Source organism: Sus scrofa, chromosome 4, assembly GCF_054392235.1.
Source record: "Sus scrofa isolate SSC_HxYL_T2T_F1_AM1 chromosome 4, Sscrofa_HxYL_maternal_Yorkshire_Landrace_v2.0, whole genome shotgun sequence".
Classification (NCBI taxonomy): Eukaryota; Metazoa; Chordata; class Mammalia; order Artiodactyla; family Suidae; genus Sus; species Sus scrofa.
This window is the reverse complement of record NC_139386.1, coordinates 109,740,266-109,765,149: the sequence shown is the minus strand read 5'-3', so window position 1 is coordinate 109,765,149 and position 24,884 is coordinate 109,740,266. Positions and strand designations below refer to the sequence as shown.

Here is a 24,884-nt window from a genome sequence, read left to right as displayed (position 1 = left end):
CACACTTGGTGCCCTCTTCTCAGCCTAACTCGTTGCCCTTTTCTCTTTCTGGCCCAGGAGCCGGGGCCTCTGTGGCCTTGCTGTCCTTCAGCTGCCATAGTCCTTCGCCTGCTGCTACCTGAGCAGGCTGGTCTTACAGGAAGTGCCCTCCCTGCATAGTCCCAGCACTTCTCCCCAGCTCAGGCCCTTGTCACCTCTCACAGGAGCGCCTGCTGCTGCCTCTAACACCCTGTTTTCACTCTCCACTCTCCCCAGATAAAGTGTCACGACTGGGTCACAGCACTAACCCCCATCTCTGGCCAGCCTCTCGCACTACAGACACTTGAATGGGTTCCTGTGACCGAGTGAACAAACACAGCCATCTGGGGCCTCCCTGAGGCAGGCCTAACCTAATCTAACCTAACCTAACCTAACCTAAGCTAACCTATCGCAGCCTAACCTAACCTAATCTAACCTAATCTAACCCAACCCCTCCACACTCCCCCTACACTTCAGCCGAACCCATGGTCCCTCACCCAGCCGGCCCCTCTTGGTCCCCACACTCCTGTTGTGTCTGGAACATCACAGCTCCCATACCTGCCTATAAAGATGACCTCCAGGCCAGGGATCAAACCCTCAGCACAGCAGTGACTAGCAAGCTAAGTGATCCTTAACCTGCTAGGCCGCCAAGGAACTCCCTAAAGTCCCCCATAATCTTGAAATCAGTTCAGGACTATTCTAGGCCCTCATACTGGATTTGTTTGGGGAACACTAAGGCAGGCTAAGGTCCCCCCACCCCCCACCCCCGGCAAAGAAGAAAGCTTCTGGATAGAGGGATATTTTAAAATATTATTTCTGAATCTATCATTCATGATTCTTGAGGAAGAGAGTCTTGAGCTCTCAGGGTAACCTTAGGCTGCCTGAGAAGCAATTGGGTTCTTTCTTACTCTTTCTTAAAATTTGTCCCCCAGGGTCATGCCTCTTCCAACCATTAGGATTTGTTGCTTCAAGCCCAGGAGCCACACAATTGACTTTGCTAGGGAGTTTCCATTGTGGCTCAGTGGTAATGAGCCTGAGTAGTATCCATGAGGATGCGGGTTTCATCCCTGGCCTCGCTCAGTGGGTTAAGGATCCGGCATTGCCATGAGCTATGGTGTAGGTTGCAGAGGTGGCTCAGATCCCGCATTGCTGTGGCTGTGGCTCCAATTTGACCCCTAGCCTGGGAGCTTCCATATGCTGAGGGCATGGCCCTAAAAGGCAAAAAAAAAAAAAAAAAAAAAAAAGTGATATCCCTCAAAAGCATGCCCTGTGCCTCCTCATGCTCCCAGAAAGATCCAGATGGAGTCATCTCTTGCCCTTTGCTGTGATTTGCTGGTGCTGGTGCATGAAATGTGTGAAACGTGGCCTGTCTGTTCGCCTGCTCACCCAGCACAAGTTGTGAAGACCCTGTAAACTTCCTCCTTAGCCGCCTGCCCCTTCCAACACAGTCTCGGACTCATTTTGCCATCTTCTGTGCCTTCCAGAATTCTCTCGCCCCTGCAGCCCTCTTGCCAGCTTATTATCCCTGTGAGGCTGGTGTGGGATGACTCAGCCTTGGGAAACAGCAGCCAGAGTCAAGCCTGAGCCCACCATCACCCCAGCGAGATGTGGTTTCAGTAGGGTGACCAAGGGGAAATAAGCTAGGGTTTCCTGGTGGCTTCTAGCATTCTGGCAGAAATTCCCACAGCATCTTGAGCTGTGATTCCATTTTAATGCACGTTCTCTAAAAATGCCTTAACGATCTACTTCTCTGATGAAGAAGGGATATAAGCAATTGCTGGCTATCAAATATGCCTCTGGATATTTGATAAATCTTAACTGAATTGAAAGAAGGGGAGAGATACACCAAAAGATACAGTCTTTCAGTAGCACACTTTTTGTTGGTGTGTTCCTGGCATATCACCACCCCTCCCAAACAGGTCAATCGGCAGCACCCCAGCGGGCCCCCTCCAGGTGCACCCTCCCCCTCCATGAGCAGACATGCTTCCATGGGAAGGGCAGGGATGGGGAGTCGAGGGTCTCTCAGACAAGGGGTTTAGTGAAGTTGCAGAGAATTAGAGAAAACAGCTCGGAATGCTGTGGTCATCTTCCTTCTTGCTCTTCTACTAGCACCCCCGAGGGTTTCCTCGGGTCGTGGTGAAAGACCTTACTCTCACAGTAGAAAAGAAAATAATGAGATGAAAAGACACGGAGAGCAAGCATTTAAGGCTTGGAAGTCTTCTCTTTTACAGGTGAATTGAACTCTTGGTTGGTCCCATGAGGTTGCGTGTTTGATCCCTGGCCTTGCTCAGTGGGTTAAGGATTTGGCATTGCTGCCAGCTGTGGTGTAGGTTGCAGACACAGCTTGCATCCCAAGTTGCTGTGGCTGTGGTGTAGGCTGGCAGATACAGCTCGGATTCGACCCCTAACCTGGGAACTTCCAGATGCTGGTGGTGCAGCCCTAAAAGAGACAAATAAATAATCAGATTTCTGAATGTAAAGTTGTTTGGTGATTCCCTCATGTTTCGTTTATTTGTTTGTTTGTTTTTCTTTTTAGGGCCACACCTGCAGCACATGGAGGTTCCCAGGCTGGGGGTCTAATCGGAGCTATAGCTGCCGACCTATACCACAGCCACAGCAACAGCAAAGTGGGATCTGAGCCACATCTGTGACCTATACCACAGCTCAGGGCAACGCCGAATCCTTAACCCACTGAGCGAGGCCAGGGATTGAACCCACAACCTCATGGTTCCTAGTCAGATTCATTTCCGCTGCGCCATGATGGGAACTCCCCTCATTATCTTTTTAATGTCTACAGGGGCCATAGTGATATCTCACCTTCATTCCTGATGTTAGTAGTTTGTGTTTCCTCTCCTTTTAAAATTAGATGTTTATCAGTTTTATTGATCTTTTCAAAGAACCATCTTTTGGTTTCACTGATTTTTCTCTATTGTTTTTCTGTCTTCGACTTGATTGGTAGTTGCTCTTGCTTTGTTATTTCCTTCCTTCTGCCTTTGCTTTGGGTTGATTTTGCTCCTCTTGTTCCAGTTTCTTAAGGTAAAAGACTAGATGATCGATTTGATTTGATACCACTCTTCTTTTCTAATATAAGCATCTAATCCTGTAAGCACACCCCAAGAATTTTGATATATTTTCATTTTCGTTTGTTTCCAAATATCTTCCCATTTTCTTTGAGATGTCCTCTCTGACTAAAGGATTATTTTCAAGTGTTTTGTTTCATTTCCAAGAGTTTAGAGATTTTCCCACATATGCTTTTTTGACCTAGGAAGACTGCAGAAATGTTTTTAAAAAAGGCATTATTTTCAAAACTCAATCATGTGTTGAACACCTCCGGTGTGAAAGGCACTAGGCTAGAGGCTGTGTTGTGCCCAAGGCTGCATGATATTTAGTTCCAGCCTTCAAGGAACTGACTGTCCAGGAGGGAAGCCAAGAGGCTCTGACAAATAAGTGGGATGAGTGGTGGTGGGTGGCGCATGCTTCTGGGTGGTACAGAGCAGCACTGCAATGGGGAGGGGGCTCTTCAGCTGAGGCGGTCAAGGTCAAGAGTGTGAGGTGGATCTTGAAACTGGGTAGGGTTTCTATAGCGAAGGTCTTGGGGAAGGCGTTTCTAGTTGGACGGAATCTTTGCTTGACAGTGGCGATAGCTCCTGCCCTGTGGGCACATCCCGTGCCCAGCTGAGCCTGCTTCCACGTTGCACACTTGGCCTGTTCAATTCACGCACGTCTGGGGAGTCAATGCATCAGCCTCACTAGACTGAGGCGCTTTGAAAAGTTAGAGGCAGCTCCTAAGGCCTTTAGGGAAACGATAATATTCTGTGTTTTCCTGGCCAGCAGAGGTGAAGGTGGGGTGACAAAAATGAAATGAAGATCAGAAGAGTATTCTGCCTCCCTCACATTCTGCAACTCACAGATAGCACTGGTCCTTGTGCTTTGTCAGAAACTGAGCTAAGAATGAGAAAGTCAAGGACTGGAGACAAGAAAGTGACTCCCCAGCAGACTCTGGGACGTGCTGCCGTATTGTTCACGAGTCAGATTAGCTTTGGGACGTGGGTCTCTCTGGCCCATAGAAGCCAGGGAAATACTGGAGGCGCTGAAGCCAGAGGAAAGTTCATTGACAAGGGGTGGGACAGAAAATTGGTGCTTCAGGCCTGAGGGGTCTGGCTCATTGCCTAAAGGAATGGAGGGGAAAATGCGAGGTGGAAATAGCTCCCATCCCTTCAAGACACATGAGAGATCCACCAACAAGAAAGACCTCTGGAGAAGGGGAGGGTAAACAGCTCAGAGTCCTCATAACCACATCTTTTTTCATTCTTTCTCAAGTTTCTAGTCGTATGTCACTTCCTTTCCCATTTTTCTTCAAAAATGGATTTCCAGGGTCTGCTTTCAGCACATTAAAAAAAGAAAGTGGCGTTCCCATGGTGGCTCAGTGGTTAACGAACCCGACTAGCATCCAAGCACGTGGGTTTGATCCCTGGCCTCGCTCAGTGGGTTAAGGATCCAGGGTTGCCGTGAGCTGTGGTGTAGGTCACAGATGCCGCTTGTGTGGCCCTAAAAAGACAGGAAAGAAAGACCAACCCATGTTTTGAAATTTTAGAATTTGCGTTTTCTCCATCAATTTATTTTGCACTTGCGCATTTTGTTTTTTACTGAAGACTGGTTGTGCATGTGTTGGTGATTTAACAAGAAGGAAATATTGTTTTACGCCTTCTAGCAAAGATTAAAATAACTAGATTTCACTTTATAGAAAAAAGTGTTTTTAAAGAAAATGGTTAATTTCTCATTGAATTTCCATGGGCAAGTTATTGGAATTCTGTAAGTCTCAGTTTCCTTATCTGTAAAACAGAGATAAGAAAACCTACCTTGCGGGGTTGCCATGACATGGGGAAGATGAGATAGCAATCGCACAGGTGGGCAGGTGTAGGACTTGGGATGGATGTGAACTGAGAGAATTAATCAATGACAGAGTAAATCACTGAATGCTTTATGAGATCCTATCATGGAACTTCCATATAATGCTATAAAATTGGCAGTAATCTTGGTACTTTGGTATCTGGCCCCCAAGATGAAAGGTCGATATGACCTGTTTTCATGTAAAAATAGCTAGTTTGTTCTAAAAAGATGTAATTCTAAGGCAGAAGGAATGGTTACAAAAAAACAGATTTTTTTTTTTTTTTTTTCTGTTTAGGGCTGCAGCCACAGCATATGGAAATTTCCAGGCTAGGGGTCGAATCAGAGCTGCAGCTGCTAGCCAATGCCCCAGCCACCACAATACCAGATCCAATCCACATCCACGACCTATGCTTCCTTGACCCACTGAGAAAGGCCAGGGGTGGAACTCACATCCTCAGTGGGAACAGTGGGAACGCCATACAAAGAACCAGATTTTAATTTGTACAAAAACAAGATATCCTGGGGGATTTTATATTTTTACGGTGCTTTATAGTTCATAAAAGACTTCAACGTGCCTCATCTCTTTAGCGTTTCCAAAATCACTGCCAGAGAAAAGGCTGGGAAGGGATCAGTCACTCTGGCTTTACAAATGGAGAAGTGAAGACTCCCAGAGAGGAAGGAACTCCTCGATGGCCGATAGAGGCTTGAAGTAGTCTCAGACCCAGCCTCTTGTACCCAGTTTTGTCTCTGTGGCATAGGGGACTACAGTTAAAGCTGTTCAAAAGAAGATCGAACCCTTTGGTGCTTATTGGTGCATTTTTCTAAAGTGCCTGCAAGCATCTGAGTAATAGTTAAACTAATGTTTGTTTCCCTTTCATGATGACAGTATATGAGATTTTACCATCGGTACTTAAGACTCAACATGCGCTTAAACTCCAGACACACAAAGGGATGAAGTGGAGGGGGGAGAGGGAGTCAAGTGGGCTATTCTGCAGGCTGCCTCGGGCTTTCTTTCTGGATGGACCGCTAACAAGCCTCTCCACTGCATGGTTCTCTGGCTCAGTTGTACATTTCAATGAAGCCTGCCAACTCGCAGCTTTGTGCCTCCCAAAATTCAACAGGGGAGCGGATGGATCTGGCCTGTTTGTGACAGATTGTGACCCACTTTGAGGAATCCCTGCTTCTGTTCAGACTCCCCAGGAAATCTTCCAGCTCTTCCGGGCCAACTGGGCTCTGGGCAGACCTCAGGAAACACAGTCTAAAGCCTCTAGCCAGTCTAAAGCCTGTGCTGGGGATCCCATGAAGAAAGAACCTACGAGGCTCCTTGCCTCAAGGCATACATTCTTTTTTCCCCCTTTTCCTTTTTTGGCTGCTCTGGGGCATATGGAGTTCCTGAGCCAGGGATCAGATCTGACCTACACCGAAGCTGCCACAATCCGGGATCCTTTAACCCACTGTGCCGGGCTGAGGATTGAACCTGCGATATTGAACCTGCATCCTGGTGCTGCAGAGATGCTGCCAATCCCGTTGCGCCACAGCAGGAACTCCAAGGCGTACTTATTTCTCCTATTTGTGCTACCTAAACAACTGGATCTGAGAAGGAACTGGTTCTCTAATGCCTTTTCTTGCAGTGAGCTCCCAGCATGGTTTCACGCTGCCCCTGGAAGCAGTGAGAAAGAAGCATCAAACAGCCAGCCCGTGCTCCTCGGTGAGTCGCTGTCACATTGTGGGGGACTGCCCTGAGCATTGCCAGATGCTTAGTATCCCAGGTGCCTGGGCACCCAGTGTTGCTCCCTCCCTCCCCCCACCTCACTGTGACAACCAAACACATCTGCCCCACCCCCACCTGCCATTTTGAAATGCCCGTATTGCCCTCACATGAAAATCACTGAATTCGTTTGACCAGTAATTTCCTTGGTAATAGATATTTTGGCAGCAGACATTTAGAAACATCTTACCCAATGACAGGGCATCTGGCAGACTATAAACCGCAGGAACAATTTGTCCCATGGCCTGTTCTCGTGTGACCCTCAAGCTAGGAATGGCTTTCGTATTTTTAAAGAGCTAGGAGGAGGAGGGCAGCCGTAGAGTCTGCATTTGATTCACAAAGTCCGTATTTACTCTCCGGCCCTTTGCAGGGAATGTTCACAACTCAACAAGCAATGACCAGGTACCAAGCATGCTGCCAGGCACCAGTGATACCGTGATGGATAAGGCATCGTTGTCGATCTGTGTGGGAGACAATCCATGCGCCTTCCTCGCAGGTGCAATGGGGTCATACACATGTTGCTAGGGAAGCACAAATGAGGGTCGCTCCGGTCAGCCTTGGGGACTTAGAGCATGCAGATAGGAGAGCTTCTGGGGAAGGGGGGTGCAGTTAAAGTGAATCTGGAAAGAGAAGAAGCCAGGAGAAATTGGGTGGAGGGTGGTGAGGCAGGAAAAGAGCCTAGAGAGAGTCAGAAGGGTGCAAAGCTGTGAGTGCCTGCAAGGCAGCGAATGCCAAAAGCTGAAGCGGGAGGGGCAACTAGATGCTTGGGCTTTACCCGGGTTCAGATGCTGGCTCTGTCACTTAGGAGCTGTGCAGCTTTAAGTAAAGTACTTAACTTTTCTGTGCCTCAACTCCCTCACCTGCGACATGTGGTTAGGAAGAGTCCCTGTCCCAGAGGGTTGCTGAGAGCATTAGGTGAGACAGTACATACAAAGCAGGCAGCAGGGTGCCAGCCCATGACGAACCCTTGCAAATGGTGCCAATCATTGTTGCTGCCAGGGTCATGGCTCTTATGCCCTCAGGGAGAGGAAGGCATGGAGAAGCTGTGAGCACCTCCTATGCACCTGCCTCCACATGCAGCACCAGGAATACAATGCTTTTATGTGTCTTGTGACGCCTGTATGAGACCTCGACCTTGCAGAAATCCAAGCAAAAAGGGTTGTGACTGTGGCGTTCCCTGGTGCCAGTTGCAGTGTTCAGGGAATGCTAACGGTCTATCCATCCTTTGCTGAAGGTGCCTAGGATGGGCTACAGGCACGAGATACATCCAAGATACACAGATGGGCTACAGGCACGAGGGTGTACATCCGAGAGCCCAGGAAGGTAGGAAAGTCAAAAGAAGGGCAGGAGAGTGCTTCCCTCTTTCTCCTAAAAGGAAAATACCAAGTATGCTTGATGGGGGGGAGTCACGGCTCTTTGTCCTCCCAGACCCGCATGTCATCCTGGGCAGCTTTTCTTTGCCCCTATAGTCAGCAACTCTCCGAAGTTTCTTTGGCCTCATGGACTTTTTCTGTGGGTCTCTGCTTCTTCACACAAAGCAGAAAACCTCTCTCCCTGCATGTCACTGAACCCAGAGCTTGGATAAGAGAGGGGAGGCCCTCACCCCTGAGTTGTGCCCACCTGGCTTTCTGCATCCAGAAGTGGAGTCCACAGTGCCACCCGGGCTTGTGCTGGACAGAGGGGACTCACGTCCGCCCTGCCTTGTGGAGCATCCCTCTAGCTGCTCTGTGCAGGGGACCTTCTCCAACGTAAACAGAGGCTGCAGAAGAGGCAGGGAGGAAGTGCCAGTCTGCTCGCAGGCCCACAACCCCACCTCCTGCTGACAACGGAGTGAGCTGAGAGGGCGCCTCTCCTGGGCTGCCTTTCCAAGGCTTCTAAGCTGCTTGGTGACCTCCATGGTCAGCAGCTTCCAGGTGCGGCTCAGCTACGTGGCATGGGATCTGCTGCGGGAGTTCTGAGGATGCGGCGCTGAGGGTGGTGGTGCTGTGGGTGGAGGGTCCCCAGAATGCCCTTGGCCCACGTTCTCCTGTCCCCACTGCGGGAGCCACCAAGGCTGGCAGCTGGGAGCCTCAGGGCCACCCTAGCACAGCTCCCCTCCGAGCAGGTTGGGCTCTGACTGTGCAATCCTTCTGGCCCCTTTGAGAAGAAGGCATTATCTTTGATATTATCATACAATAACAAGACAATGTCCCTGTCCTCTGTGGCTTTCTGACCGAGCACTCTGCACTCTGGGAAGAAACATGCTCTTTATTTTCCCTCCGAAACATCGAAGCTGACAGCACGGAGACGGGGCTGTGGTCATTTTCAGACCATTAACCTCTCCCCTCCCCGCCCTCCTCTCCTCATCAGCCACCCTGTCACCTGCCCCTGGGCTTCTGGCCCTCCCACCCATCTACCCACCTCTTTAGAGCCCTGGAAATATACAGCGCTACGAACTTTGCTCAGATATATCCATTTAGGAGTTCCCACTGTGGCTCAGTGGTAATGAACCCCACTATAGGGTAGGCCAGCAGCTACAGCTCCCATTCAGCCCTTAGCCTGGGAACTTCCATTAGCTGTGGGTGCAGCCCTAAAAAGACAAAAACACCCCAAAAAGTATCCATGTACTTCTTACAATAGCCCTAAGAGATAGGTATTGTTCTCATTTCACAGGTGAGAAAACTGAGGCCCAGAGAGGTTAAGGAACTTGCCTGGGGACACACAGTCTGTGATAGAGGACAGATTTGAGCCCAGGCTGTCTGACTCCATTGTTGGTGCTTTTAGCCCTGCGCTATTCAGCCTCCGGTTCTGGTGCTCTTTCTGTGCGGATCTTCATAGAGAATAAGCCACCACGTGATACGTGGCATCCAGGCCAGTGGACACTCTGAAGCCGAGAAGCATGTGGATCAGCGCCGACCACCATCCATGTGAGAAGAGGAGCCCCCGGGGAGGCTTGAGCCCATCCAGGTGGACAAAGCTCTCCTTTCTCCCAGGGATGTTTCCTGGTTGTTGCCAGAGCTTCTCAGGTAACCCCAGTTTGAGTGTCTGAAATCCCTGTGGGAAGCCCAGCACCTCCAGAGCAATACCTGGGATTCTCAGAGCGTCCTAGAACCAGCCTTGGTTTGAGCAGCCGAGCTTTCAGACATCCAGTTACTGGACACCCGGCCTCTGGGGCCAGCGGTGGGCCACCGGACCTCTCCCCAGGAACACCTAGTGGACACATCTTGGAGCCTGTCATGGGGTACCTGTGGGCCTGGATCTGTCTGTAGAAACGGACAAAATTATATCTCACAAGGGTGCGCTTTACTGGTTGTCCCTTTATGTTTTTATTTTGCCCGTGTGTGTGTGTGTGTGTGTGTGTGTGTGTGTCTTATGCAAATGTGGGTATGCACCAACATGAGCATAAAGTGTGTCAAGGTCTGTGTGTGGAAGAAGACAGCTGTGCTTCCATGTGAGTGTGGTGAGGTCTCAACATGCCCCTAGTGGCTTATAGCAGCCTTGGCATCCTTCCTGTGCTGCTCCAGGGGCCTCTGCAAGGCTCCAGGGTGATACAGACCTTGCTTGGAGGAGGGAGGCGGCTTGATTCTTTGTTGGCTTGATGCTGTTCCCATAGGAACAGCCCCTCCAACCTTCCCCCTACACCCCCCGCTTTCTGCTCCCCTGTCCTGCTCTGTCCATCCATGGCAGTGCCTCTCCTGTTCTTATCAGAAGGGAGCTGGCAGACATTTGGTTCACAGGTAGCTTTTGAGTCAAAGAAAGGTCAGGGCCCAAGAGTCCCCTGAGCCGTGGCAGGACCGTGTCCCACTCTCTATCCCCTTCTGATCAGAGCCCCTGCCCCTACCCAGGAGGGGCTCTCCCCTCTCTAGTCATTCTGCCTCTGATTGGTCCCAGTGGGGAGCAGCATCACCCTCTGAGATGCCTCCAGGCTCCTCTCTAGGTGTCTGGAGACTGTACTCCTAGCCTCCACACTGCCCTCAAAGCTGGGAGACCTGGGGACCAGGGGGGCAGCGGGGGAGCTGTTACAACCTGTGACTATTTGGATTCTGATGGAGAGAGAGTCAGATCCTAGGCTGTTGATGGGCTGCTAGGAAAGAAGTACCAGTTCAAGAGGTGGATGTAGGAGATGGATTCTGCAGCCTGGCAGGGAGAGGCAGCTCTTGGCACCGGCTGCCAGAGGGCTGATGCAAAGTCACTCCCACTGCAGCAGTTCTGCGCTGCCTCGAGCTCCCTCCCCCTCAGCCCCTGGCTTCCCTCCCCCTCTTCAGCAGCCTGTGCCCAGGGTGTGACCTCTGTCCACGTGCTCTTTGGCTTAGACAGGGTGCCCACAGGTGGGGGCTCTCTTAGGATGAGGGAAATAATCAGAAAGCTCCATGACATCAGACAAATTGCTTAAGCCCTCTATGGCTGTCTTCTAATCTGTAAAATGGGGGTGGCAACAGTGTTAGGTGAGAATTAAGTGAGTGACTATGGAAAGCGGGGGCATGAGGGGGGTGGGATGGGAGTGGGTAGGGAAGACCTCTCTTTTGAGGTGTCTAGGCTTGGAAGAAGGGAGGGGCGATGCCCTGCACCCCTGGAAAGGATTCCCATGGTCAGTCCTGGCATTATTGGATGCATGCAGGATGCCTGGTGGACCCAGCCCAGGGCTGCCTCCCTGTCAAGGCAGGTAAGGGCCGCAAGCGTAGCCAAAAACCTATTCTCCCAGGACAGGACTTGCTTCTCCCTGCTTTTCTCTCATCTCTGAAATCTTTTCTTCAAGGTCAGTAAAGCTGAGAGCCCCTCCAGAATTCATCTCTGGTGAGAAGGGCAGCAGACCTGAGCTCTAAAAATAAACTTTAAGATGTTAAGTACATTTTCCACAACAATTCAGATCACGATTCTTTTTTCTTTCCTGGAGACTGTGACCTAGAGTAGAAACCATTCCGGCAGAGGAGGAAGTGTCAGAGGCTTTGCACGTGGGACCGCATTTGGATAGAGCGCCACTCTGCTCTGGGGCCCAGCCTTGCTAGAAGGACCTGCAGTCTTAGTGTTGAGAGGCTCCCTTCCTGTCCCACCCTAGCGGTGGGCCCGGTGCTCCCACCTGCCGCCTCTTCCCCATCTGAGCCCAGAGAACCCCTTGAGCTCTGTGGCAGCGCCTCTGTACCCAGAAGCCAGCAGGGCGAGGGGCAGGTGTCTTTGCTTTGTTACATTTCACTCTCCCCCCCGCCCCCAGCATGGTGCTCTCAGAGGTGGTGTCTGGGGACCACAGAGGCTGACTAGTTTACTGGAGCTGGGGCCACCTAGACAGGGCACACAGGACAATGCGGGGGCTGTGAAATGCCCGAGAAAAGGATCCGGTTCTGGATCTCTCAGCAGCACCGCAAGCCGAGTGGGACAAGCCGGCCAGGGCCCGCTGCCGTGAGGATGGCTTTCCAACTCCCTCTCATTGCAAAGCGAGAAAAGGTCAACGAGGCCCGGGATCGCTGCCCTGGCTTCAGCTCTCTTGGGGCATTCTAGACGCCGGGCGTGGCGGGGAGTGGGGGGTGGCGCGGGGGCGGTGGTGCTGCACCGGGTGGAAAGAAAGGAAGGAAGAAGGCGGGGAGGAAAGGGGGAATTAGTGGGAGGGAGGAGAGAAAGGAGGGAAAGAGAAAGGAAGGGAAGGCGGAGCCAGGGAAGGGGCGGGGAGAGGGCGACAAAGGCCGGGCTGCGGCTGGCGCTCCTGCGCTTTGATGCGCCCGCTCTGCCGCCGACCCGCGGTCCCCTCTGGGGCACCTGGAAAGGGGCTGCGGAAGCCGCAGGCGGGGTGTGGGTGGGAGAAGAAGACAGGCGCCCGGAAGAAAAACCAAGGGACCAGGGCACAGCGCCCGGGGCCCGGGAGGGTTTTATGGACGCCCGGCGGGGAGGGCGCGATCGGGCTCCCACCTGCGCCCGCAGCGCCGGGCTGCACCGCGGCGCATCCCAGCCGCCGCCACGCGGGCCCCGCCCCGCCCCGCCGGCTCAATCATCTCCCTTCTTCTGAAATTTTCTCCTGGCTTTCGATTGAATTGGTGGAACGTTCTCACCATTTCCTTCCTGGGGCTGAGGTTGAGGCCCGTTGCCTCCGCTGGAATGAAATATTATTGTTGTACTCTCGCCTCTCTCTGGTTTGGGATTTGAGGTGCATTCTCTCATAATTAATTTAGGTGGCTGTCACTGTGGTCACAGCTGGCCCAGGCAAAGAGCAGAACCTGAGAAAATTGAGACCAGGGAAGGGAAAAAATAACCACGGCCTGGACGGGCCAAGAAGAGAGCTTTATTAGCTTTGCCAGCTGCTAAGTGGCGGAGCCACCCGCGGGGCACACTCTTCTGCCCAGCACTCACCGCACCTCCTGAGGCGATAGCACCCAGCATCTACTAAGCATTGGTCACAATGCTTCACTTAACTCCCAGGGTCACCCTGTATATCATCTAGTATGAGCCCCCTTTTACAGGTCAGAAAACTACAATTCACAGTGGTTAAGTAACGTGCACTCTTTCAGCAGCAGGAAAAACTCACATTTGAACCCTGATCTCTCCTCGTATACCGCCGGATTATTTTCTTTGACTCCCAACACTCCCAATTTCCTCCATCCTCTGCTCTCCCTGTCACACCCACACTGAGGTTTCCCTGACTGATAACAGCCTGAAGTGTCCCCTTCTTCTCCACCCCCCCCATTTGCCTTTTGAATAGAATCTATTCCCAGGTCTTAAGGGAATAGATTGAAGTGACAGCCAGGAAGGTAAAGCAATGTTTGGGGGACACCAAGCCCTGCAGATGCCGGCCACCCCCTACCCCCCGCCAGCCCAGAAGAGGCCAGGTTCATTGCATGGTGGGCTCAGCTAGGCTTTGGGGGGTGCGTCTGGAGGAGGGGCAGAACCTTAGCTGAGAAGCTACTGGGGCCTGGCACATTCTGCTACATGCTTCACAAACATGACGCCTTAGTGCCTCACCACTACCCAGGAGGTGGCTGCCACTCTCCCCATCTCAGGGAAGGAAACCGGAGTGGTCTCAGAGGTGAAAGAAGGTGCCCAAGGAAATGATGCTAGGAAGTGCTTGAGCTGGAATCGAAACTCATTCATTCATTCATCCATTCATTCACTGTATTTTTACTCTTTAGTATTTTTGCTGTGTGTGGGGCTATAGAGACGAGCTGTAACCCTTCTCCCCTCCCTGCTTATGCTCACAAACAGGCAAGTAGATAGGAACGAATCACTACAGCTAGGTTTTTTTATGATAGTCCCCGGATGGGGGTACCGTGAGTGGACCACAAACACTAAATCGTGGCCAGTTCTACCTCGGGGCAGTGGGTGGAGAAGTGGGAGGGGGACAGGAAAAATAGAAAACCTTCTCGAAAGGGACCTATGCAGCCTGGCCTTTTTCTTCCCCTCCCCCGAATGGCCTCCACAAACATTGATGGGGGGAGGGGCCTCTTTAAATTCCCCCGACTCCTCTGCTCTGGGCCACCTGACTTTACTGTGGCATCCTGAGGATCATTAGATCATTGTGAAGTGCCGCGTATTTCTTGGTATATTTGGACAGCCCAAATGTACAGAAATCGTCCTTTTTTTCCCTGCTTTCCCAGTTCAACAGATGAGTTTAAAATATGCTCAACCTGAAGAACAAGGATTTTTTTTTTGAAATGTGGGGAGCCTGAGGTATAAATGGAAAAGAGATGAAACCCAAAGTATTTTCAAGGTGTCTTTCTCTGTGTTTCTATTTTGCAGGTTTTAAAAGCAGAATTAAAGTGTAAAGAAGAGGGAAATGGCTCTGATGCAGCATTTACATAAGAAACACATTCAGAAAAAGAGGCTGTGATTCTGAAAGTGTCCTTATTCTACTGCACTAGAAATCTCCTTTGGGGTGGGGGAGGTTTAAATTAGCCGGGCGAGGAGGAAATAAAAACCCCCTTTGCAAATCACAGATCTCTCTGAACTGACAATTTCGCCGGAGGACATGGCTACACTGGGTTCGGGGAGCACACAAAGCCCTCTTTGAACGACGGCTCCACCTTCTCAAGCCTTTATTATAATTTCCTGCCTCCTACATCCTCTGGACGAGTCCCGACAGTGCTCCGTGCTCCATCATGGGCCTTGAGCATCTCTCTCAAGGAGGCCCTTGTTTTTAGTGGCTGCGCAGTTTGCCCTAGAAATGTGTCCACAGGCCATTTCATTGACTCCAGAAATCAAAGGCAGTGGGAAGAGCACAAAATGCCATGCACTTCCATAAGCCCGTCTTATGAATGTGGATTTGCATGTTTTCTCCAACCTGTGTCAAATATTTGCATGTTCAACTGCAAAGAGTTGTACCTAATGCTGTCACCTCAGTGTTCTGGGTGTCTCTGGCTGCATCATCAACAAGCCTACACTTGGTGACTTAAACAGCAACCGTTTTATTGTGTATTGCGCTTTAGTAGCTCAGGAAGCAGGGCCGGGCTCAGCCGTGAGTCCCCTGCTCCAGGTGGTGTCCACTGGGATCACGTGGTGGTGGCCAGCAGGTGGTAGAGCTGATCTAGAGGGTCCAAAACTGTTTTACTCACACATCCGGCACCTTGGCAGCGGTGGCTGGAAGGCTTGACTCCCCGGGCCCCCCTCTCTCCCTGTAGGCCCAAGGCCTCCCTGTGCAGTGAATATTTCCATCAAGGTGGCCAGACATCTTACCTAGTAGTTCAGGTCTTGAACACCGAGTGTTCTAGGACACACAAAGCTGAAACTGCCAGACCCTATTAAAGGTCTTTCTTTGCAGACTCAACCTTCCCAACTCCGTCCTCACCCTCTCTCCCTCACCCTGACCCTGCAGACACTGTCACATCTGCTGCAATGTATTATTGGTCAAAGAACGTCACAGAACAGCCCAGAATAACAGGGAGGGGACATTGACCCCACCTCTCTATGGTTGGAGAATCAGAGAATTTGTCTCCACCTCAAACCCAGGGGCCAACTATACCCCGTATAGGTAGAGCTGATTTAGACTTATTTTTAGTTTAGACTTATTTTTTCAGGGAGAAGAATAGACTACACAGAATCCTTAGGGAAACGTTGACTGAAACCACCTGCCTTGGCCAGGCTCAATGATGACCACTTGCGTGGGTTGTCTCACAATAGGAGCTCTCAATAAGGAGCTTGGTGCTGTCACCGCACACTAACCAGAGAATTCGGGAGGGATCAAAAGGAGGGAAGAGACACCAGCCAGTCATATGTCCTGCCAACCTCCCAGAAGCCCTCGCGCTGGGATCCATCTTGGCTGGGAGATGCGCATGCTGCCAGCAGGGCCCCGAGTCAGACCGAATATGGGCAGGATGATGGGCAGAAACAACCTAGGAACCAACTCCTCCTCTGTAAAACCCAAGACGGTGAGCACATGGCAGAGCAGTTCCCTGGGGTTCCCTTTCTCTGCTGCTCTCCGTCCTGGCGCCTATTCCCAAAGATTCTTTTGCTTTATCAGTACATGTACCTCCTTGGACAGTTCGTTTTCAAATGTTTGACAAGAGCCTCTTCTCGGGCCCTGGAAATGGTCCCCCTTCTAGTAACAGAATCATAGAATCTGAGATTTGGAACAGATCTCAGGACCTTTAATAGGGTCTGGCAGTTTCAGCTTTGTGTGTCCTAGATCATTCAACATCCTCATTTTACAGGTAAGCAAAGCTAAGAGAGGTCTAACAACCTGAGAGAGACCACAGCCCCTGGTTGCAAAGGCGAGCCTCAAACCCCGGGGTTTCTGACCCCAAGTTCAAGAAGAAACTTACTGAATGCCCACTCGCTTCACAGGGCCGCCAGTTACCCAGAGGAAGAGACCCAAAGTTGAATCGTAGGCTGCTCTTCTTGGTATCTAAGAGTTTACAAGTCCCTGGCGAGGAAGAGACAAGGCATTAAAGTAATACAGGAAAGTGACAATTGCAATTAATATGCCATGAAATTCTACAGAGGAATCAATCTAATTGGGCGAGAGTGTTTAGGAAGGGATTTCTGAAGGCCTGGGTTTGATACAGGTCTTCAAGGATGGGTGAAACTTTTTTTTTTAAATGGTTGCACCTGTAGCATATCGAAATGTCTGGGGGCGGGGATTGAATCTGAGCCACAGCTGCCTCAACGCCAGATCCTTTAATCCACTGTGCCAGGCCAGGGATTGAACCCGCATCTTTGCAGTGACCCACGTCACTGCAGTCGGATTCTTAACCCACTGCGCCCTAGCGGGAGCTCCTGTGTAAAACTTTTGCCTGGTGGTGGTATAGCAGGAGGCTGCTCCAGCCAGAGTACAGGGTGAGTAAAAGGTGTGACTTGACAGCCCAGGAGGAGTGTGCGTGTTGGGGTGAGGAGTGAGAACTTAATTCTGCATCATCCACACGCTGACCCCGTCACACTGGAGAACCAGGGTACACGCTGTTTGTATCGATGTCCAGACCTGCACAGAGCCGGTGGTTGGTTTACTGAGATGCTTTATAGTTAACCCTCCTATGCGAGCAGGATCAGCTTTCTGTTCTAGCTCTGCCGTTCTTACTACTGGCCAAACCTTAGAATCTCTGTGAATGCCTTGGTCCCACCCCAGAATGACCAGGTTAGATTCTCTGGAATGGGACTTGGGTACCGATTTTTTTTATTATTATTATTATTGAATTCTTCAGGTGCTTTGATTATCCGTCAGCTGTGATTCTCAAATGTTAGTGCGCATTGGAATCCCATGGAGGACTTATCAAAACATGGATTACTGGGTCCCACGCCCAGAGCTTCTGGTTTAGAAGCTCTGGGGATGGGGCCCAAGAATTAGCATCTCTAACAAACTCCTGAGTGATGCCCATGGTGCCTATCCCTGGACCGCACTTTGAGAACCACTGCTCCAGATGGTTGACCTATCCATTTACACTTGTGTCTACCTCCTTGGAAATTTCTCTTGCAAAGAGAACGGAAGTGGCAGACTGCCTAGCCCACAGGTCTGCTACTCAAAGGCGGTCCATGGGCCAGAAGCATTGGCGTCACCTGGGAGCTGGTCAGAAAGGCAGACTCTCAAGCCACATCCCAGACCTGGGAAATCAGAATCAGCATTTTAACGGGATTACCCAAGTGATTTGAAGGCATAGTTCAGTTTGACAAGCTCTGTTTTGAGCCAGGTTCTGAGAGTTGATTCCTCTTAGATGCCTGAATCTTGAGGGTCTCACAAGATGGGCAGAGGGCCCATCCCCAGGCACAGCAGTTCTAATGACTCACTGGAGATGGGCACTGCACCACTGGTGACACAGGGACTCACCTGAGCTTTTTAACACAATGAATCTGGATGATCGTGGCTAGATAACAAACGTAACACGTCTGGGGTTTTGTGGGGGTTTGTTTCTGTTTTTGTTTTGCCTTTCACAGTTTCTGAAGCCCTCTCACCTATGATCTAGTTCTATATCTATTTAAAGATGTTGAAATACCCAAGTCAAGCACAAGAGAGACAAACCTAATCACTTAACTATCTGGAGTACCAGCTACTTCAAATTACCTTCCCTCCTACCAGTGGGTGGCCACAGGCCATTTTCACAGCATTTGGCCCAGTTCCGGACTAGACTAAGTTTCCATTTTGAAATCAGGTATTGATGACTTCTTTCACAGTGCTCTCAGAACTAAATGCCCCCAGCTGGCTCTGAGTGTCTCGCCTAAGGAGATCTTTCTTCCTTTTTACAATGTGGTGGAGGGTTAATGATTCATTTGGCAAAGGTTCACCCAAGTGGGTTTGGAATTTGCCTTATTTTCGGGTGGCTGGCACCAAAGTAGCTACACTGATACATTAGTACTGGCAGGACACTGCAAGCCTTCCCCACCCCTCCCAGCATCCCAGACCCCTTGCCTTAGCTTCTAATCCAATTAGTTCAGTTTAATCCCTTTCAGGGCCAGGCCACTGCTCTGTCTCATTCCCATTTGAGTCCTTCTGTCTCCTTTTGCCAATCTCATGATCAATTGGATTATTCTAAAATCTCTAGCTTGGTCTTTCCTAGAAAAGAAAAAAACAAAAAAAACACCAGGGGAAAGTCATGTCAGGTCTTTTTATTATTTCAGGCAGGTGTTAAATGCCATGCTGGCAAGGATCCAACCCAGACAATTCCTCATGGACATTCTTGCTGTTTTCACAGGATGCTGTATTTTTCTATTTTTAACTAAAGAACGCCATGGTCTGGGGATGACAAAAAGCTTTGGCTTACATGAGAGAGGAAAGTCACATCAAGGCTGATAAAAGAGTAAAGTCTCCTGAGAGAATAATCAGTTTACTTGTCAAGATACAGGTGGTTATACTGAAACTGAGTGCAAACATCAGCATGATCCTTGTCTGGCTGATCAGGTGGTTTTGTTTGTTTGTTTGTTTGTTTCTTACCGAGTCTATTATCAGGAAAGAAGAAGGTAAAATACGCCCAGTAGGTTTCTTTGCAGGGACACACAGGTGTGGTGTGGCCTGCTGGGAAAGCCATGTGCAAAAATTAGTGGTTGTGATTTGGATCAATCAAGGAGAGATTATCTGCTTACAAAAAGGAATTTGCCACCAGTTTCTTTAAACCCTAAGGAACCTGGGACTTGAAGAATCTGAGAGGAGGTGGAGCCCTTTTTTATTGAGATATAGTTGATGTGTATTATCATATGTTTCTGGTAGACAATATAATGATTCACAATTTGTAAAGGTTATATTCCATTTATAGTTATTATGAAATGTTGGCTATATTCCCTGTGTTGTACAGTATACCCTCCTAGCTTATTTATTTTATACACGGTAGTTTGTAGCTCTTAATCCCAACCCCTATCTTGCCCGTCCCCCCTCCCCTCTCCCCACTAACCACTAGTTTGTTCTCTATAGCTGTGAGTCTGTTTCTTTTTTGTTATAGTCACTAGTTTGTTTTATTTTTTAGATTCTACGGATAAGTGATAACATACAGTATTTTTCTTTCTCTGCCTGACTTACTTCACTAAGCATAATATTTTCCAAATCTATCCAGGTTGCTGCAAATGGCAAAATTTCATTTTTTAAAAAAATTTTATATTGGCATTTTTATTTTATTTATTTATTTATTTATTTTTATTTTATTTTTTCCCTCTGTACAGCATGGTGATCAAGTTATTCTTATATGTATACATTTTTTTTCCCCACCCTTTGTTCTGTTGCAATATGAGTATCTAGACATAGTTCTCAATGCTACTCAGCAGGATCTCCTTGTAAATCTACTCTAAGTTGTATCTGATAACCCCAACCTCCCGATCCCTCCCATCCCTCCCACTCCCTCCCTCTCCCGTCGGGCAGCCACAAGTCTATTCTCCAAGTCCATGATTTTCTTTTCTGTGGAGATGTTCATTTGTGCTGGATATTAGATTCCAGTTATAAGTTATATCTTATGGTATTTGTCTTTTTGACTCATTTCACTCAGTATGAGAGTCTCTAGTTCCATCCATGTTGCTGCAAATGGCATTATGTCATTCTTTTTTATGGCTGAGTAGTATTCCATTGTGTATATATACCACTTCTTCCGAATCCAATCATCTGTTGATGGACATTTGGGTTGTTTCCATGTCCTGGCTATTGTGAACAGTGCTGCAATGAACATGTGGGTGCATGTGTCTCTTTTAAGTAGAGTTTTGTCTGGATATATGCCCAAGAGTGGGATTGCAGGGTCATATGGAAGTTCTATGTATAGATTTCTAAGGTATCTCCAAACTGTTCTCCATAGTAGCTGTACCAGTCTACATTCCCACCAGCAGTGCAGGAGGGTTCCCTTTTCTTCACACCCCCTCCAGCACTTGTTATTTGTGGACTTATTAATGATGGCCATTCTGACTGGTATGAGGTGGTATCTCATGGTAGTTTTGATTTGCATTTCTCTTATAATCAGCGATGCTGAGCATTTTTTCATGTGTTTGCTGGCCATCTGTATATCTTCCTTGGAGAACAGTCTATTCAGGTCGCAAAATTTCATTCTTTTATATGGCTGAGTAGTATTCCATTGTGTACATATTCCACATCTTTATCCATGCATCTAATGATGGACAGTTCCATCTCTTGGCATCAGATGCTCCTAAAGGGCTGAGTAACATGGGCACTGGGGCTTCACTACTGGAATTAGGACCCAGGACGTCAATGTTAACCTTGACAAGAGTGGTTCAATAGAGAGGTGGAAACAAAAGTTGCATTGGACAGGGTTCAAGAGAGGATGAAAGACAGGAAGTGAGGAGAGTGAGGATAGAGTTCGCTGGTTTTATGTCAAGGGAAACAGAATCGAGGTAGTGGTTGAAGATGGATTGGGGTTAAGGGAGTTTTTCTATTTGGGGTTGTCTTTTGCTTTGAGATGGACAATATCATGTTTGCTAAGGAGTGGAACACTTTTTGGGGTGGTGTTCTTGGATAGGTGAGAGGAGATGAGGTTGAGCACGCAGATGTAGGGACTGGCCTTTAATAGGAACATGGCAGCTCATCCAGAGTAAGGAAAGCAAAGAGTACCAGTACCATGTTGATGTCATGGTGGGAGCAGCAAGGTATTCTCAATGAACTGGGCCAGCAAGGTACCAGCTGAGATGAAGGAGCCAATGGGGAGAAGTGTTGGATGTTTAAAGAAAAAAAAGGCCAATGGTGTGGTATAGGACAGTCAGGGTCAATGATCTAGAGCAGTAGTTCCCGAAGTTCCCATTAGCATCACCTGAGAACTTGTCAGAGATGCAGAGTCTCAGGCCCACTCCAGACCTCCTGGACCAGAAATTCTGGCCCCAAGTCCAGCCATCTGTGGTCCAACAAACCTTCCAGGTAACTTGATGCACACTCAAGTCTGGGAGCCTCCAGTGTATTGTAATGGAGCAGTAAGAGCTTATTTTTTGCTTTTTAGGGCCATACCCACTGTATATGAAGGTTCCCAGGCTAGGGGGTGAATCAGAGCTACAGCTGCTGGCCTACACCACAGCCACAGGAACTCAAGATCCAAGCTGCAACTGTGACCTATACCATAGCTCAGGGCAACACGGGATCCTTAACTGACTGAGAGAGACCAGGGATCGAACTCCGGTTCCCATGAATACTAGTCAGGTTCATTTCCGTTGCACCACAACAGGAACTTGAGTAAGAGCCTTCTTGCGGTGAGTGGCCATGAATTGAGATTGAAACCAGTCAGTGCGTTTCATCCCGGCCCATCCTGATGATGTATCCACCTTCCAGCAAGTCCAGTAGAAAGGACCTGTAAGCCTATTCATGCAGGGGAGGAAAAGTCTGCAGGGAAGGGCTTCTAGCGAAGGTTCCCTTAATCTTAAAATTGAAATCAAAGAAGATATCATCCCTTTATGTTGCCAGGGTTGGTGCTGTGAGGATATGTCTGCTGTCTTCTGACTTAGGAGGACAGTCTGAGAACAAGGCCAAGAGGTGATGAGGGCAGAGCAGGAAGATGGAAAAATTCAATGGCTGATGATGTTGCGCCACTGGACTAACCCAGAGCTTCCTCAGCTCTGGGCTCACTGTTGGGTAAGGAACAGATTTACTTTCAATCTCACCATCCTAATCTGTAAAACAGTAAGACTGATACTAATAACCTCCCCGCATGGGAGACCAAGGGAAGAGTCACGCCTTTGCAAATGGCTTCCAGCACTGCCAAGCACTGTACAAACGCAAATTACAAATGTAATTTCTGTTAGTGTATTTGCATTTTGATTCAAATTATATACACTCTGCTCATAGGCAACTTTCTGGAAGGTGAGGTATCGTGGTGGTGAAGGCGCCCATACATTTGGGGCTGCCCCAGGGTTCTCCAAAGTCAAAAAAGTTAGCTGAGCAGAACAGACTCAGAAAGCAGGTACAAGAGAGCAAATGCCACAGCTCAGAGCACTGTCACCCCTCATCCCGTTGAGATCTTTTACCTGTTTCTAAATTCCACAGCTGATTTCACCTCTGCCCTTGAGATTACAATTGCATGCTGAATGTCCTCTTCCAAAACAAGCAAAACCACGCCTTTGCCATCTATCCTTCCTGGATGAGGCACAGACACACCTTCACCCTCTGTATTGAGCCCTCGTTTGCCTCTGACCAGAGTTCAATTCCTTGGTAGTCACCTGGTTTGACCCACTATTAGGTTTGCCGAGGGAGGAATGTGCAAGGCCAAGTTGGTAAAGCAAGAGAGGTTTATTAAGGCATTAGAGGGGGATGGGCTGAGCTCAAGATGGCACCAGCCCTGACTGTATGGAGGTGCTAGGCTTGTAAAAGATCTGTGGCTGGAGCTCATGGGGGAACTTAGGGCAGGAACAATGAAGGAGAAGGAGGGGAAAGTCAAGGGAGGGGCAGGGGGTCGAGTCCTCTGACAGAGGGCAGTTAATCCTTGTAGGTGGTTAAGCTCTGCAGGTGGTTGTTTTCCGCAGGCCATTGTTTCTTGCAACCCAATTTAAGCATCCACATTTGGGGGGGGTGGGGGAGGGTGTCCACTTCAGGTCTCCAAGGGGAACAGCCACATTTGGGGGGTGAGGGGGTCTGTCTCCATCCCCCTGGGAACCTATCACCCACCATTCTTCCTCCTTCTCTCCTTGTCCATTACTGTCTTTGGGGACCTCTCCCTCAACCATCTCATGTCGCTGCCTTTCAGCAGCAAGAGGTGTTACTTTACTTCCTTAGTTATCTTGAAGGCTCACTTTCAAAATCCAAGTTAGCTCTTCCCATTCCCTTTCCGCTCTGTTCATAGATCCCATTAGATGAGCGCCATGTGTGCACTGGCATCGCAAGAAGTGGTCCCCTTGGCCTGTATTTTATTAGACTTTCTCCCTCACACTTAGCTGGGGTTAACCTCTAGTTCTGCACCAAACAGGTTGGCCACTCGAAGGCTGCTAGCGCTTCGAACTTTCTCTTATCATCCGCTGCTTTGCTGTGACTGCTTCAAGCTTGGTGCTGAATGTGGGTGGCTCTGGTCTGCCCTCTGTAAAAAGCCTCTGACCAAAGGTGGCATGGGAGAGACTTGGTGAGTCCACGCGGGGAAGGAGGCACTTCACATTCCTGTGAGGCCGGGGAAGTAGTGAGAAGCAGAGACACGAATGCATTCAGTACCTACAATAAAACCGCAATAGTGGAACAATAAAACAATCCACGAAAGGAACAGGGGCCACAGCTATACACAGAGGGCAGGTGACCCATGGACTGTTGGGCATAGAATCTGGCACTAGGGACTTCAGCCTGTCATGAATGGATCTCCCCACACCTGTTTGCAAAGAGCCAGTTGGAACTGGCTGGTGCAGGGTGGCACCTGGATGTGAAGGCCAGCCCATACCCTGGGCACACACAGGGACCACTGGGTACGCCTCAGGGGACCAGCTCACCCTCCACCAGAATCGTGCCCTCAGGGGAGTCATGAATGGCTAGGACCTCTGGCAAGGGCCATATTGCCTCAAACATGGCATCTCGAGGAACACAGAGGACTGGGTACTTAATCTATAGGCTCTTCTACTGGACCTTGGGCCTCACAAGGACAGAGGTGGGGCACCATTCATCCGTGGACCCCTGGGGGTGGGCCGGGAACCTGGCACCAGTCTATTCCCATTGAAAGTTGGTTGAATCAAAGACCTACACCCAGGGTGGGCAAAGTTTGTCCGTAAGGACCCAGTGGTCAATATTTTAGGCTTTGTGGCCCATATGGTCTCTATGGCAGCTCTGTTTCAACAGGGAAACAGCCACAGGTAATATGTAAACAGAGGAGTGGGGCGATGCCCTGCCACACTCTTACTTTGTGGACGCTGATATTTGAAATTCGTGTTATTTTCATGTGTCATGAAATAGGTTTCTTTTGATTTTGATTTTTCAACATTTAAAACTGTAAATGCTTTTTTTTTTTTTTTTTTGTCCACACATGCAGCATGTGGAAGTTCTTGGGTCAGGGATCGAACCCACACCACAGCAGTGACCAGAGCCTCAGGAGTGGCAATGCCAGATCCTTAACCCACTGAGCCTCCAGGGAACTCCTGGAAAAGTCATTCTTTAGCTTATGGGCTGTACGAAAACAGACAGCAGGTCAGATTTGGCCCACAGGTTGTGGTTTACTAACCCTTAATTCTAATGCATCAGAAAAGGCCCACTTCCTGTTTTCAGTGGGAGTAAATGTAGATCTTGCGTGGGCACTTTGGGTCTCTTTATAGCCAGGGGAGATGCGGTGACACACACACAGGTCCATCCAACACATGGCCACTGTTTGTACATCAGGGTGGGAGGGGTGCTGTCTCCAGGCTGCCACGGTACCTGAAGATACACTTTTAGGAATGTTGCTGCCTCTAGATA

General features: G+C 49.4%; 1 protein-coding gene across 37 annotated transcripts in view; it reads left to right on the top strand.

The window, feature by feature from the left end:
* MAB21L3 (mab-21 like 3) overlaps positions 1-14,570 on the top strand; it is a 78,086-nt gene extending 63,516 nt beyond the window's left edge. For 9 of the 37 annotated variants that reach the window (XR_014844412.1, XR_014844405.1, XR_014844397.1 and 6 more), the window contains 3 exons: positions 6,540-6,616; positions 7,047-8,589; positions 9,329-9,961. The gene's annotated coding sequence lies outside the window, so the exon portion shown is untranslated. Of the gene's footprint in view, positions 1-6,539; positions 6,617-7,046; positions 9,962-14,374 lie in introns of those variants that run through there. The other 28 variants (XR_014844414.1, XR_014844421.1, XR_014844402.1 and 25 more) reach the window with 16 other exon arrangements.
* The last annotated feature ends 10,314 nt before the right edge of the window (positions 14,571-24,884 follow it).